A 17320-nucleotide genomic window follows, 5' to 3' on the forward strand; every position below is an offset into this window, starting at 1 on the left:
TTGTATCATATACTCATTAAATATGAATAATTTTATACAAGTATGTACATATTTAAATATTCTCTAGTATATTATATTAAATATTATATAATATATTAAATATTAGCTATTAGCATATATTGGTGCCATTAGTTAAGACAGGTAATGCTGGGAATGCCCATTTGCAGGCTTCGATGTAAAGGCTGTGCTTAAGGAAAACAGACTGACTGACAGATTTTATGATTTGCTGTCTGGTAGGTACCAGACTGTAGTTGGATAGATTAGTCTGGAATTTGAAAGGAAGTTTAGGATTAAAAAACAAAACAAAACAATGTATACGAACTTTGTAAGTAAACTAGGATAAAATGTTGTTGTTGTTGTTGTTATGTGCCGTCGAGTCGTTTGCGACTCATAGTGACCCTATGTACAACAGCCCTAAACCCTGCTCTATCCCGTGCCAATCGTATTGCCTCTGACACACCCATCCCGATTACCCCAGTCACTGAATCAATCCACCTCACAGAGTGTCTTCCCCTCCTGCACTGTCCCTCTACTCTACCCAGCATGATGTCCCTCTCCAAAGACCTGTCTCTCCTTGCAACATGTCCAGAGTATGTCAGACGAAGCCCCAGAATCCTTGCCTCCAAGGAGTAGCCTGGTTTAACCTTCTCTAGGATGAATCTGTTTGTTTTCTTCAGTACTCTTCTCCAGCACCACAGCTCAAAGACATCAATTCTCCTTCTGTCCTCCCTAGTCATTGTCCAGCTCTCTGATGCATAACAAGTGATTGCAAAGACCATGGCCTGTATCAGACACATCTTCGTCTCCAAAAATGAAGAAAATTATTTTATATCCAAAGACTATCTGAAGAAAATTATTATTTATAAAATAATAAATAAAAAAGTAGAGGTTTCAGAGGCCGTTGACCTCAAGGAGTTGGAAGCTTGGGTTTCAAGGTGTATAATGTCTCCTATAAAAGATTGTTGCTAGGTGCCCCTGACTTGGTTCCACGTCATAGTTGCTTCCAACCATGTACAACAGCAGACCATAGCACGAGTCCCACCTGTCCTCACAATCATTGCTCTCATCAAGCCTATTGCTGGAGCCACTTGGTTGGATCCATCTGCCTGAGGACGTTCCTCTTGTTACAGTCAATCTTCCCTCTCCCAGACACACTGAGCCCCATCTGATACCAATGAGAGAGGAAGTCTCACCATCCTCCCCTCTAAAGAGCTTCCTGGCTGACCTTCTTCGAAGGTAGACATGTCCATTCTCTCGGCAGTCGCTGGCACTCTCCTCCCATGCAGTTTAATGCCTCTCAAAACCCACTGGAGGGTCAGCTGTGAGTCAGTTCCGACTTGACGGCACATCACGATAATCCAAAGACGTCAGGTTTTCTTCTGTCTTCCTTGGTCATTGTCCAGCATTCTCCTATGACAAAAAGGAATCCTTGTCCAGCTTACTCATATGAGAAAATTGAACTGTCATGAGTCCATTCCACTTTGATGGAGATATAGATATATAGATATATATAATTTACCCTCCACTGGGTCAGAATCAGCTCAGCTCAGTGGCACACAACAACAGTGAGAGATAGAGGACAGATGACACAATCCTTTTCAGAGATCTTCTTTAAAATGACACTGTGGTTTTGTGGTGAGAGTACATCTCCATGTAGCCCTGTATCAAAGGCGTATATATATTGTAGACTGTGATCCGCCTCCCTGAAGCATGAATTAGCTGTTTGTAATCAGCCAACCTGTGGCGTGCACCTTTTCCATCTAAGATTAGTTTTTAGAAAATGAAAACTTGGAAGCTTATTTATAGAGAGGCTTTAAAAAACAACAACAACAACAAACCTGCACGTTTCCAACCCAGTAGAGTCTTCCCTACAAAATACATACGGCTCTGACTACTCAGTATTTGCGGGCTAGCTAATTCTTTCCCACACACATCATTAGCAGTAAAAGTCAGCCTGAAGAATCTGCTTAAGTCAAATCAGAAGTAGCTAGAAGTGAAGAAGCAGGAGCTGGAGGGGAATCTCTTTGTTCGGTGGGGTTCAGTGAGTGCCCCGCAGGCGGCTCGCCCAGTTCATTAACAGGGGAAAAAGGCATGTTCTCAAATGCTCTTCTCGGAAGCAAATGACTAGAAAAACATATTGTGACAGCAGAAATTCATTCTGGAAATCATATGCTCCAGATTCTCGAATCCCAGGCTTCTGTTGTCAATGAATAAACCCTTTCTAGGAGGGAAAAAATATCTCCCCATTCATTTAAAATAGCGTTGGCTAATGTACTGAATATGTGGAAATCTTGGTTCCTAGAAAATATTATTTTATTTCCCCTGCTTCTCTGGAACTGGTAAACATCTATATAAACATCTATATTTAGGAATGATTAGGTTTTTGTTTTGTTTTGTTTTTGGTAAACATGTTCTTTTTTAAAAAAAAAGATTTTTAAATCTAAATGCTGACCAAGAAGGCAGTGTGCAGGCAGCGTCCTGTCAAGTGTAGAGGTGTTCCTGTTGCTCTGCATGTCTTCTTGGCTTCATTAAATGGTCCTGGGACACTCATGCTTTCCTCTGCGTAGGCCATGCTGGCTTTTTGGTGCTGGGCTGCACCGTTAACTGTTGAAGCTCGAGCCTGTGCTGAGCTGGCAGGTGGGCAGGGTGGAGGGGACTTTATCTCCTCCCTGGCTTAGTTCTCTTTCACCAGTGCCGTTCATATTGAACAGCTTAAGAATAAGCTCCTGTGTGAGCTCTCGGAGGCCAGTGAGTATTGTTGGGTTCAGAAAGGAGTCGCTTTCTTTTTGTGATGATTTGAATATTTTTACAATGAAGCTAAGCTACTCTCCTGCCTGGTTTGCGTACTTCATGTCATGTGCACTCTTTTCCCGAGAAGCAGAAGAGAACCAGCCCCCACCCCCACCCCCACCGAGTCCACAAATTGATAGTGTCCATCGGTGAGATGGATGGAACACAGGAAGACACTCTCTTTAATGTTTTTAAAATGTCTTGGACCAAATGAATTGGATGGTCTCTGAAGGCTTGCATTAAAGGACCACAGTAAATGGCAAGCATTTTAAGAAAAGAGGTGGACCATGAAGATTTGTGATTTGTTTATACATGCAAAGTGGAGAGAAAAATGTCAAGCAAATTATCTGAGTGATTCAGGCAAATAACCTTCCAGCCTTCAGCTTTTACCTGGATTGGATAAATAGTCCATTTTAAGCTTTCATTGCCTAGACATGGTGTTTATTTTTCCATTTTTAACTTAAAAGGATGCTCTCCTTTTAAGAACTTATATTATTATATATAAAATAAGTGGACATGGGCTTTTTTGACCATTCTGGAAGAAGGAAACAGTCAAGGAGCACAATAAATGGCTTAGGCAAGATGTAATTGGCTTTGTTTCATAATAGATTTCCCTCCATACGGATTTTAAGAAAATCCTGACAAGCTTTCCCCCTAAGAGGATCGATTTGTTGGACTACTCTTAGTTGGAGAAAGCCAAGTTGTGTAATTAATTGGTGAACAGAGAGCCTGGTTTCCTAAAACACATCAAGATTGAGTGGTGCACAGCTTGCTGCGGACCCGTCTCCCGAGGACCTGCGAACAGCTCCAGTTCTCAGGCCTCTGCGTTGCTGTTTCCAGTTAGTCTGCGCTGTGGTTGGGATGCACGCTCTGAAACGCTTTCTCTGGCCCATTCGAAAGCAGAGCCAAGTTTAGTAACCCTTGACTTGCACATTCAACTCAGGCACTTCAGCTATTTCACCCTGAAAATCTGGTGAATCTATACGTTAATTGAAGCTTTTGTTGCCCATGAATGGCCACTGGTCATTTCAGACTGAACTTTCTTTTCATAATTTGTTTCAGGTTCTGTTGTTGTGTAGATTTGCATATCTGTTTTATGGTCTTTTAGCACTGTTGGTTTACAAACCTATACCATTTCCTCCGAGCACTGTTTTGAATATTTTATGTAAGCAATTTCGTGTGTGTTCTTTTTTTTTGTACTTGAAGAAAGTGGAGGGGGGTGGTGGGAAGATCCTTGAGGGTCTTTTTAGTCCAGTTGCAAGTAGAACAGAGGACATCTAGAAATATATCAGCACCTTTAATGGGCAAGGTTGTATGAGATACGAAAAATATTTTCAATTAGGGTTTAGGAACTTTATCCTAGCTTTTAAATATGTCAGATAATGAAAATGTTTACAACTTTGACCGTCTGGCATATCTGAGATCTTTTAAAATTCAAGAGTAGTGGACCAGTGGAGATAATACTACAGGTTTCTAAATGTTTAAAAACAATCAGGGCTGTGTATTAAAATGCATGATAAAGGATTATTCCCTCGTCACAGATCTTTTTTGTACTGTTCCATTAAACTCACCCACTTCTTCACACCTCTCCCCATTGCTCCCTCAATTCTTGTGGACCATGTTGACCAATGGCCAAGAATCTCATCTCCATTTCTATACTTTTATTACTTTAAGAATATTACACAAATGAAATCATGGTATGTAGCCTTTGGAGATTGATTTTTTTTTCTCTCCACACCCCACCCCCAGTTCACCCATTTTTTGCTTGGACCAGTTGTTCATTCTTTTTAATAATCACTCAGTCATCTTCCAGAGATTGGGTCTACCATGGCTTATTCTACCATTCATCCACTGAAGAAAATTTGGCTTGTTTCTAGGTTGTTGGAGTTTTTTTTTACAGTTAAAAATAAAGCTTCTCTGAAGATTAATGTATCAGAAAATGTATGAAGAGGCAGTAAAACAGGAAGCTCTGATGGCATAGTGGTGAGAACCTTAGCCACAGTCCCAAAGGCAAATGGTTCAAATCCACTAGCTGCTCCGTGGGTGGCTGGGCAATCTTCTCGCTTGCGATACATGAAACAACAACAGGGCGGTTCACATCAGCAGGTGTGTGCGTGTGCTCTTATCCTGGAGGAGCCTGGGTCACCGCATCATGGAAGGGGAGGTGGTTCGATCCTCTTTGACTGAAGATGTGGAAAGTTCTCCTTACGGGTTGGAATCCTCAGACAAAATCCTGAGAGGACTCACCTTGCAGCCGGTGCTTCCTGTTACTCGAGCAGGTGCACAATCAATGCTAGCTTTTGAAAATCATTTCTCACTGGGCATGTAATTAATAATTTCTTGGCAACACTAGCCAAGTTAGAGAAGGATATGTGTGGTTCTAGGTACTCTAACAAAGGTTCTTCAATCCATTGCTCCTTCAAAATGCCAAGTACTTGTAAAGAAACTATATTTGTTTAGTGGGTTTACCCCCCATTTTTAAAAAAATCATGGGCATGCTATTTTTTAAATCTTTCTTTTAGAAGAGGCATGTGCCTTTCCAGGTGTGACCATAACTACCTTTCAACGAATTAGATGTTACAGTTTGCAAATTTTCATAACCTTTCCTCTTCTGTCCCCATCCACGGCCCCCATAATGCCTGCACATATATGGAAATGTCTCTTGATAATCCTGTCAATTAAAAAAACTTAAAGCCACTCCTAACTATAAACTTTGGTGTCTGTGAAGAGGGTTGGAAAGTTGTTATTCCTCTTGTGGAATACGTTGCCTCACAAACCAGAAGAAGAAACTGGTCACATATCATCTGTACTAGGAAGTCCAGCTGTGCTGGAGGTTGTTTGCCTTTTAGAAAATGCCATAGTTAAAGACACTGCTGAAGTTACTGCCAGTGCAGATAATTGACAAGGAGGATGACCAGGTTAGAAGAAAAAAAAGCTCTTGGCTGGCTTAGCTCAGAACCCGTGGATCCAATCTCTGTTTACCATCTTCATCCTCAGTGGTATTAATGGAAGCCATCATCTCGAGGGCATTCGCTATATGCTAGACGTTTTGTTTAGAAAAGTACATAAATTGTAGTCTCTCCTCACTTGGTGTCTTTGAGTGGCCTATTGTTGGCCAGCTGACTGAAAGGTCAGCAGTTCAAATCCTGAGAGAGAAAAAAGGGGCAGTTTCTTTCCATCAAGCTCTATCGCCTTGCAATCCCAATAGAGGGTTGCTGTGAGTCAAGGGTTGACTATGGACCCTGGGTTCTGAGCAAAGTGAAGTCTCCTGGGTCTCAGTTTTGTTACCTGTTAGATGGGTGGTACTGATACCTTTCTCTCTCAAAGGGTTGTTAGAAATTACTGGACAAAATAGCATAAGGAGACTTTATGCACTCACGTGAAATAGAATATCGGCTAGATATTATTTTGATTTAATAACAAAATACTGTTTTTCTTTATTGAACGAGAACTTGAAAACCATCCCAATAGGGCGAGGGTGTGTACCAGGAACCAAAAAGGACCTGTCCTAGCAGTTCTGATTGGGCTCGGACTGTGGGGGCTGGGGAACAGTGCCATTGTATATCATCCATTTATGGTATGATTGACATTAGACGATCCTGGAGTGTGTCCACGCAGGGACCAGGCTGTGGGGGTGGCTAACACACGAGGCAGTGTCTGTCTCAGGGCCTGAACAGGACAAGTCCAAGTAGGACGGGCAGCAGGCTCCCTGGGCACACGCAGACATCGCTATTGGATCCTGGGAAGGAGCAGCAAGCATGCAGCTCAGGAAATGGGGGCGCATTGTGAGCAAGGTGCCGGCCTCCGGGGAGATGGGAGCACAGAGGAGCACATTGAAGCGGCCTGCCCATGGGCCCTGTCGCAGACCACACATGTGGACTGCTAGGACAGCCACTTAGAGAGAGTGCATTCCTCCCCATAGAGCTGGGTATGATTGCGATGGTTTGTTAAACAAACAAAGGGCTGAAAGCTGTGAATGGGGGAGAGAAAAGACGGGAGGTGAAAAGGAGAGGAGGCCCCTCTCAGCCAGTTTGCCCCTCTGTTTTTAGCCCCCCGCCGCCGTTTCCTCACCGTTGTTCCCCCCTTTGAGAGGAGCCTGTGGAGTAACTTGGAAAAGTTGCCTTGTTTTGATGGTGTCTTTTTTCATCTTTGAGGATGAAATCATCACATCATCACATGATGAAATGTATATCAGCTTTAGGGACATAAGTAACTAACAGCCAAGATCTACTGAAAAGAGCAGGGATAAATATTTTTTATCTTTCAAATAAAGTATTTGTATCTTTGTCAGTGAACCACTTGGTTGACATCACTTGAATTTACAGGAAGTGACGTGAAAAGTCAGACCACTCCCAGGCTTTGTGCAATAACTTTGTTGGATAAACTGAACCGTGCAGGCCTCTGAGGTGGGCATAAACTCTTCAGAGAGAAGTGACCTTTCAGACAGGCTTAGAACCTCACTCTTCTCACAACCCCACGCCTACCATTTACTAAACCTTTCGGGCACTCAGCTGTGGAGAGAGTTGGAAAGAAACCGTGTTAATTTGTCATTTAAAACTGCCAATCACATGTATGTCCAGGGTGTTCAGATTAGTTAGAGGATCCTAAGGTGGAAAAAGAAACAGATAAAGTTCAGAAAGGATACTTGTATCATTTCCTATACCCTCAGGGTAACTAAGTTACCCATTAGTGGCAAGCAGATCAATGATTAGCCAAAACCCCAAACCCACTGGCATTGGATTGCAGTCAATTCTAATTCTTAATGGCCCTGTGGGACAGAGGAGAACTGCCCCATAGGGCTTCTTGGGCGGTTCCCTCCGTGGAAGCTGACTGCCACATCTTTGCCCCTGCAGGAGCTTTGAACCACTGACCTTTTGGCTAGTGACCACAAACCTAACCAAGATTACTAGATAAATTATTTCTTCTAACTTTTTCCCTCTTTGTAAAGCTTTCTGGTGAGCATCCTCCAACTCCCTGTAGCATCTCCAAGAGACCCTTTGTGTCTGGTTCTGCTGCTCCAGTAGCCTCCTTACCCCCCATCCCCTCCCGAGTTCCTCTCCTCGTGCCCGCACATCTGCCTGTGTTCCCCCTTCTGCTTCAAACAGACCAGCTCCCTTTTATCCACCTGTCTACTTCTAAATTCATCCAAAGCTGTCATTATCCACTCCTGGAAAGTACAGATATTCGAAACAGAAAGGCCCAAGTCAGGTGTAGTTCTGCTACCCTAACCTACCCTGTTGGTATGCTGTTTCCCATACCCCCTGTCTTTCTCTGTTTATTTAGGGACGAGTGCTGTCTTAGGGTCAAACCACCCACCCAGGTCTTGAGCATCCTTTCCAGAGCCCCTGGGGCCTCCAAAGCTCCATTAAGTGATCTTAACTTTGGGAATCCCATGTGATGAGGCACTTCTCTTCTTTTCTCAGGCTGGCAAACTTCACATACTTTCTGTAGCGATACCCGGCTTTTCTTGCTCCTGAAATGATAAACCTATTGGGACAATAAGCCCCGCTGCTATTTAGTGAGATTTTGGTTCCACCATGCCCTGTCCTTGAGCCACAGGACTAGAGCCGAGTGCTGTTAGCTATAGAGTTTTCTCTAAAAGGGCCTAAATGCAAACAACTGAGGATTTGTTGGGAGGGAGGAGGGGGAATGTATTATCAGCTGCCACAAAGGAACAGCCTCCATTACTGACTAATGATTAGAAAGTCTTGATTGAGAGCTCTTATCTGGTTTCAGCGTTTCAGCTCCACCTCCAGTCCCCACAGTTCTACCTGGGGTCTTCCTTAAGTCTGACTGCATTTGTGTCCGCTCTCACCCATGTGCATCAGGGTGGAACTGTGACTCTAAGGTTTTCGGTGGCCAATTTTCTGGAAGTAAAAGGCCAAGTTGTATCCCAACGTGGCTCTGGGGGGACTTTAACTTCCAGCTTTTAGGTTCCATCCAAGCACACCAGTCCCTCGCACCACCAGGAATTCATCATTATCCGTAAACTACTATTGATGGACAAGGTCCATCTCAGCTCGACCATCCATCCAGTCAGGATTTAATGCTTAATTTCTCTGCATGCAGCACTGTGTTTTACTTTATTAGAGTCATTTGCCTTTTACCACCTACATATTTTTTATTTCAAGAAACACAGTATATTGTGAGAACAGGAGCACTCCTGCGATCCCTTCTCCCTTACAGATGGTCGTGCTGAACGACCCAGCCTTTACTTGGGCCCCGTCTAGAGCATCCTTTGCTCCTCAAGCCCCTTTCTTCTTCCACTTTGTACCGATGAGGGCAGGAGAGGTGGAGGTAGCTCCAGACTTGGTATAGATGAGTCACTTCTGTTGTGGGGAATCCTGGCTCCTCAGTCATCGTGCCCCAGATGTCTCTACTCCCTTGAAGAATGGCTTCTCTTAGTCTTTTGTGAGGTGGAGTCATGCCATCCTCTTTCTAACAAGCATTCTGGCTCCGCTTCTCCTGAGACGAAATCGTTCATTCATCACGCTGTCTATGGGACATTCATTATTCTTCACCAGTGCTGTCATTCCTTGTTGAGCCTTTGCATACATTCGATGTGACTCAATTCCCATGAATTGGATCAAGAGCCATATTTAGTCCTCAAAGAAACATTTTTGCCCTTTATGACACTTTACGGCGATCTTTTGCAACATATCTGCCCAGTGCAATATATCATTTAATTTCTTGAATCTTGTTTCCATGAATGTGAATTAGGAGTTGGGTAAAATGAGATTCTTGACGACTTCAGATTTTTCCAGGTTTTTGTGATGTTGCTTACTGGTCCAGTTGTGAGCGACTTTGTTTTCTTTATCTGAAGGTATAATATGCTCAAGGTTACAGCCTTTGGTTTTCATCAGTAAATGTTTTAAGTCCTTTCTTTATACTTTGAGCAAGCAAAGTATTCCGTCTGCATACCTTAGCTTGTTAGTGAATATTCCTCCATTCTGGGTGCCCCATTCTTCTTCTTGGAGGAATATCTGAATTCAGATGAAGAAATAAAAATTCTTCATATTTGGGGCATGTTAACTTATGTTCTTTGTAAGTGTGTAGATAATATCTTCCCCTGATATTGTAGTACTTCATGATCAATCTTGAAATGTTCTTTTTTGACCAAGAATGAAATATTATTCCATCTCTACATGTATGTCTGGGTCTCAACTTTAGCTGGCGAGGAAACAGCTGTGGGCAAAGTAGACAAAGGCCCCGGTCTTGTGCCACGTATGTGCTACAGATAAGATGATTTCAGTTATTTAAGTCAAGACGAAGAGCCCTGTAACTGAGCAGTTAAGTGCTCAGTCCACAATGTGTATATGTTGCCGTGTGCCATTGAGTCAGAACCCACCCATAACTGACCCACCAGCAGGTTTTCAGAGGCGGTTTACTCACACAGGAGGAGATAGCCCATTCTACTCCTCCAGAGCAGCTGGTGGATTTGAACCACATGACTTTGGAATGGCAGTGCAGCTCCTTGCCTAGTATGTAGTATATATGTCTATCTGTCTGTCTGTCTGTCTATCTATCTATCTATCTATCTATCTATCATCTGTATAGTACTAAAAAGTATAAGAGGATCGTGTGTGTGTGTGTATAAAAAATACATGAAAAAGATTTCTATATTTTATATATATAAATAAAATCACATTCCCATTTCGGAAATAGCTACCATTGTAGGCACTATAGGATTAGAAGCCAGACTACCTGGATTGGTAGTTTACACCTACTCCAGTAGGTGTGTTGACAGTGCAACCACCCAACGTCTTCGTGACTCAGCTGCATCATCTTTTGAGATTGTAGTAATTTATGCCTCATCAATCATGGAAATCTCTGAAGAGTGAAGTAGCTGTTAAATGTAAAGAGCTTAGGGCACCATCCTCCACAAGTAGACAGGACCCATCATCACCAGTGAACTCCCAAGTCACCAGATTATCATTATAACACAAGTAAAGATGGCACCATTTGTTCTCTGCAAACTCGGTTTTGACTATACTCTTCTCATAACGAGCCTGCATTTTAACATAGGATTCTGAGTAGTAGATACAAGATGAATCCAGATGGATCTTAGATGTTACCGCCTCCAAATAATATGCATGGAGGGATTATTTTGGTTCTTTTTCCCAGAACCCATTTATATAATTTTCCTTTGCTTGCATTCATGTGCCTTTTTAAAAAAAAATTGTTTTGTTGTTAAGACTGTACACAGCAAGACGTAAGCCAGTGTGGCAGATGCTGCGTGTACCACTGAGTGACAAGAATAGTTCTCTGAGTGTGTCACTCACCTCATCCACCTTTTTCTGGGTTGCTCCTTCCTCACTAACATAAGTGCACGGCCCCATAAGGTTTCTATATAGCAACGTTTTGAATTGCTACTGTGGATTTATCCTGTATGAGTAGTTCTCTAAAAATAGACAATGTGCAAGGTGGACAATATTTTTCCTGTTTTTGTGAGGTGCCGTCAAGTGGACTTCACTCATGCCGCCCTGTAAACAACCTCTTTGAACCTTGACGTAGCCTGTTCTTACTAGTTAAGCCAAGCTGTTCTTCAGTTTTAAGAAGATTAAAAAAAAATATTTTTGTTGAAGGCTTATTATTTAAAATATTCCAAAAATCCGGAGTCCAAAGCATACATTTTTAATAAGAAAATGGCCCAGAAAAAAATTGAGCACATTTCAATTCTAAGTTTATTTTCATAACATACATTATATAAAATGACTTGCTTTTTATTTACTATTTAGAATTTGTTACTTTCATTAAAGCTATACATTGTATAATGTCAAATCAAGTAACTCTCCAAAACTTATTCCAAAAGAGGTAACCACACTTTACACCCCCCTGCTCGCCCACTTTCTCTCTCACTCTCTCTCATGCCCTCTCCTCAGATTACTGTTGTGTACTGTTGAGTTTCTTCTAACTCACAGCAGTGGTAAAACACCTGGCTATTAATGGAAAGGTAGGCAGTTTGAACCTTCCACAGGAGAAAAACCTGGGTAATACCCTCCCATAAAGCTCACAGCCTGGGAAACCACCTAGAGTATTTCTGCTCTAGCCTCTCAGGTGGCTGCATTGTTGTTGCTGTTATATATTCTCAAGTTAGAACCAACTCAGAGCCCACCCTCCAGCAGGTTGTTTGGAGGTGATAAGTAGAGCAGGAGGAGATTGCCCATCTTTCTCCCCTGAGCAGCCACCAGAAAGCCTCTTCAGATGGACTTTCTTGTTGTTTACCTCCACATTGCAAAATGACAAAGTTAAGTCCTTAACTAATTTTAAGTTTTAGACTTTACCTATTGGTGTCCCATTTGGAAATTAAAAGTTAGATTCTTATTTTCCTATTCACATGTTTGCTCACTTCCCCCCCTCCCCATGTACACACATCAGTAAGGGCTGCCATGTAGGGTAATGTAGGTAACTCCTTAGACAAATTCCGTTTGTCCTCATCTCAAGAAAGACTTCTCCAGTATTTATGGGTTTATGCCTGGTTACCAGTGTTCTGAGAGCCACATCCATGCACCTGGGATTTAAGTTGCCCTGTTTGACTGTGATACCCCCAGCCAGGCACTCTTCAGAGGGGAGGCATCTGGACTTGTTCTGAGGTGGGGGTGGGGGGTGGGAGGGAGTCATCCTACAGAGAGTTGGGGAGGCATCTGAAGAGCCAACTGCTTTAGAAACGGACTTTGAAGTGCTCGTTGTGGTTTCCCACCTGCGCATTTCTGCCCTGATTTCCAGAGGAACCTAATGCTCTTCAGAAAGGCTCTTTGCCCAGAATTGGGCTTCTCAATAGCTTTTCTCATCATTGTGGCCTAGAACTCCACTTCCTTAGGACTGTTGTCAATAGGACTGTTGTCAGTTAGGACTGTTGTCAATTACTGGTGTTTACTTGCTGTCCAGCCTCCGAAGTTTTGTTGCCATTTCCCCCCCTTTCTTGACATCATAGTCTCTGGGTCTTTGGAAAACCTCATGAATGCAGTCTTAGTAGAGTATCAGGAAATACTGGGGCTACCTGCTTTTCAGTTTGACATCTTTAGCTAGAGATTACTCACACTGTTTGTAAATAGGTTAAGGCCCACTTCCTTCTCAAATTTTGTAAGTCTGGTGCATATATTTGATGTTCTAAAACTGGTATAATCAACAGAGGCAGCTCTTTAACCTTCCCTCTCAATAGTACTGCATTCACTTTGGCTTTCTTGTGTATTTTTCAGCCTTGTTTCTAAGAATATAAGAGCTGAGATCCAGGGGTACCACAATCAAGCTTCTCAAGATGAAAGTTTTAAAGGACCTGTAGGCAGCAAACCTGGCTGTGGTGCAGGCCCTGTGGGAAGGCCCTCCCACAGCGGCAAGCGCAGGGCCAGTCAGGACTTCCACAAACGAGCACAATCTGTGGCAAATTTGTTTCAAACACACAGCGGTGGGGATGTCTGGCTGGCTGCTGAATAAACCATTTTGGAGGGAACACAGAAGAACCTGTGTGGATGTAGATTCTCACCAGACACAGTTTTCTGTTTCCCAATTTCGGCCTGCTTTTTCATCATTTACTTTTATCTCTACCACAGCCCCCTTAGCCGAAGCCACTGTCTCTCACTTACATAAATGTCATCGCCACCAGGCTCACCACCTTACCACATGACAGAAGACCTCATTGCTCTGTCTGGAGGAGATAGGAAAGTAAAAGTTTGCCAGGTAGACCAGAAGGTCGACGGGCATTCCAGGAACTGAATCATAGAAACATGAGAGACAGTGACACACCAAGGAAGTAATGGGATGATTGATATTGGTTGCGTTTAGGCCTCAGTCGGAAAGAGACCTGCAGTTACCAACAAGTGAGACGAGTGCATCTCAGGCCTCATTTTCCAGATGCAAAAGATCAGCTCAGGTGTTAGGAGATTTTAATGATAATGGTGTTGTTTATTAATGATACATACATTTTAACTTCAGTTTTAAAGACCTAAGAAATGAACACCCAACATTTTTTTTTATTTTATCTTGGTTTGCTTACAAAGTTCATATACCCCGTATTTCATACAATTCTTCATTCACATTTTTAAATTAATTTAAAAAAAAAAAAAGAATGTGGGTTAGGTACTGTAAATGACTGCTATGCATCAAATGAACACCCAACATTTTTTTTTATTTTATCTTGGTTTGCTTACAAAGTTCATATACCCCGTATTTCATACAATTCTTCATTCACATTTTTAAATTAATTTTAAAAAAAAAAAAAGAATGTGGGTTAGGTACTGTAAATGACTGCTATGCATCAAACTGAATTGTTTCACATCTAAGACCATGTTCTTTAACCAGTCTAAACTTTCAACCACTTAAAAAGCCTGAAGAAGGCTGTGGTTCCATTTTCCATCAACCTCTCAAACATGTGCTTTATAAATTTGCAGACTTCTAGAGATTTCACAGAAGCCCCAAAGCCCCTACTGCTGACCTCACCTGTGAGCTCTGTTCTTAACTTACAAGACTAACACCAATTTGATAAGGTGGCACCTTATTGGATCCTCCCATCTTTGTTCCTTCGATATTAATCTAGCCCCTGAGCATATTTTCATCTGATTATGCATACAATTGGGAACTGTTTCTAATAATAATAATAATAATAATAATAGAATCAGAATAGCACATAACATTTTACAATCCATGTACATAGTAAAAAACAATAACAACAAACTGGAGGCTCTGGGAGGTCTTTTCTGCTGATATTTCTGAATAGTGTTTGCATTTTGTGAGTATAAGAAGCAGAAGAGCCTTGCTAGTAGACCTTTTGAAATTGGCCTTCAACACATTTGTTTTTTTAAAAAATCCAGGCTTTAGAGAATATGAGAGAGGTGTTTGAAGTAGAACATACTCTATATGAGTGAATGTAGAAAGTGATGAATGGCGTTTTTTTAAAAAGAAAGCACTAGAGTACCCATATTGGAAGACTGAAAATGGAAATTCAGTTTCCTCTTAGAAACAGGCCTTGCATTGTGTCGCTAGGGACAATGGAAATAGAAGCCAGAAGTCACAGTTTATTTCAGGAATGTCGTAAAACATTTGTCCCCATTAGATGATGATGTTACAGGGCATCGGGAAAGTCTTGGAGTTACACTTGTCTGCTGACCTCTCCTTCTACCATCATATACCACCAACCCCCAGGGAGCATAGCACTTCCTGGCTGTTGCCATATATACATACATATATACGTTCGTATTCCAATCTGATCCCCTCTCATTCCCAAAATAATTAGCATGAACAGAATGAAGCAGATGGCACAAGCCTTCCTTGGCGTGCTGACAGATCTATATCACTCACTCATTATTTTTAGAATCAAGGGGATTGAAAATTATGTCCTGAGATGTTTCGGGGGAAGACTTACTGTCTTTCCAGTGTGACAGGTGTTGAACTATTACCATGTTGAAGACTCAGATGCAAAGTTTATACAGTCACCGAAGCAGCTACTAGCATCAGGACCATCCCTCCGTTGATTTCCTGTTAGGATTGTTGGTGGTTTGACAGGTGACATACAGTAATCCGAAGACTCTAGGCAAGAAAGTGCCTCAAGTTGGAACCAGAGAGTATCATTATTAGCAGATAACAGGTACCTATGAAATATATGGTGGTAGGAGATTTATCCAGAGTTTGTTTTTCATAAACAGTGAACCTTTGCTTTTGACCATAGAGAATTTTGAGTCTGTTGGGAAAGACTGTTATTTTTCTCAGGGTCTACGGTTATATCATGAAAGATGTTTGTCTCTATTTTTGTAGTCAGTTAGAGTGACTGAATTTTTTTTAGTTCATCATTTGAAAGGGGGGAATCCTTAAAGAATGTACACTGCCCAGTAAATTCAACGTGTGATTACTCACTTTGCTTTTAATGTTGGGTTGGGTATATTTACCACATAGACTTAAGTCCTCAGTAGAGTGAAAGTGACACTCATGAAATAAGTGTAGGAATGTTTGAGACATTCACTTCCTTTGTTTTTGTTTTTGTTGTTGTTTTTGTCTTTGAGAGAAAGTTAGATGTGGGGGATAAAGAGTCAAAAGTATGTATCTCACCTTTAAACACACAAGGCTATGCCTAAAACTTTGTATCCATCATCTTTGAAGACACAAAAATGATCTAAATATAATAATGCTCATGATTCTTGGACCTTTGAATCTAGGAAAGTGGCTAGAAAGACAGCTCTAGGAAAACTTTATTGGTTACCCATATTTTTCGTTTGTGTTCCTCGTTGTGTTGGTAAGCTGACAATCAAGATATTTACATCTGTTGAATGCAAGCCTTCTTTCTTTTTCTCTCTCTATGCTCATGACATCTTCCACAAGGGTGAGCATGTGTATTATTCAGACTACTGGTTCCTTCCAGTATGATTGATGGCACAGTATACATAGGGAGAGACTGTGTGTCCTTTTTCCATTATATCCCAGCTAAATTGCTTCGAACAATGGGCTAATGTACAGCTAATGGTTTCTACTTTTAATCCCTGTGATTAAAATATTTGCATGCTGGGTGTTTTGTTATCCTACCATGCTTGCAGATCCATTTTTGTTTCAGTTGATTGTCACCGACAAACCTTTTACATAGATCGGGTAGTAATCACAGACAAGGCACTTGAAACTCAGGACCGAGCTAACAAATAGGGAGACTGGAATTTGAATTCTGACCGGACACCAGAAGCATCTGAGGCAGGAGGAGATGAGAAACTCTAGAAGTTTCTTACACACTTTTGCCCATTAGAAGAGGGATGTACGTCTCTCTAGGTGTATGTGCTTTGTACTGCCGTATTTAAAGACGCATCAGATATAAATGTCATGTAGTTAGAGCCCAGCGTTCTGGAATACTGCAGACCTGAAAAGAACTGAAAGGCAAGTAAAAGATTTACAATGAGGAGCCGCACTGAGGACTTGGAGTAAATGGATGGTTTCAGAGAACAAGCCTTGGCATTTGCCGTATTAGGTCAGGTTACCATGAGTGTTGTGACAGTGTGATGGTGCGCGGGGAAGGTTGGCCTCTGCACAAAAGGTGCCCACATGTGCTCATTATAAGCAAATAGCTCGCTAATGTACTCTAATGGCAGCTGGAAGGTTAGCATCCATCACCTGAGGGGGGGAAAAAATAATAACCACACTAAAATAGCACATTTCTCCTGAATTGTAGCTAGTCATTTTTATTGTATGGTCTGATGCTGGCCCAGACACTTAAGTCTTCCAAAATGATGTTCACAAAAATAAAAGGCTGGTTCTTTGAGACTCTGGCGAGGTTGAAACAGCAGGTGTGATTTGGGTTTCAGAGTGGTTGTATTGGAGGAGACAGCAGGCCTATAGGTCCAGGTGGTTCTGTTAGTGCTATAGGGTGGGAGAGGAGTTGAGGACGTTCCCTAAAATAAAAAGGAGAGTCAGGGAACACTTTAATGTTTTCTAAGTATGTGGTTGTGTTTTCAGGGAATATTTTGTCTCCTGTGTGTCGCCGTCGTTATGCCAGTGAACTAAACTAACTCCATTCACATTTCTTTTATATCAGCCTTTGTGTGTCGTAATCTTACAAATT

This window comes from Elephantulus edwardii, unplaced genomic scaffold, assembly GCF_000299155.1.
Source record: "Elephantulus edwardii isolate Elephantulus edwardi_28Jun2011 unplaced genomic scaffold, EleEdw1.0 scaffold00102, whole genome shotgun sequence".
Classification (NCBI taxonomy): Eukaryota; Metazoa; Chordata; class Mammalia; order Macroscelidea; family Macroscelididae; genus Elephantulus; species Elephantulus edwardii.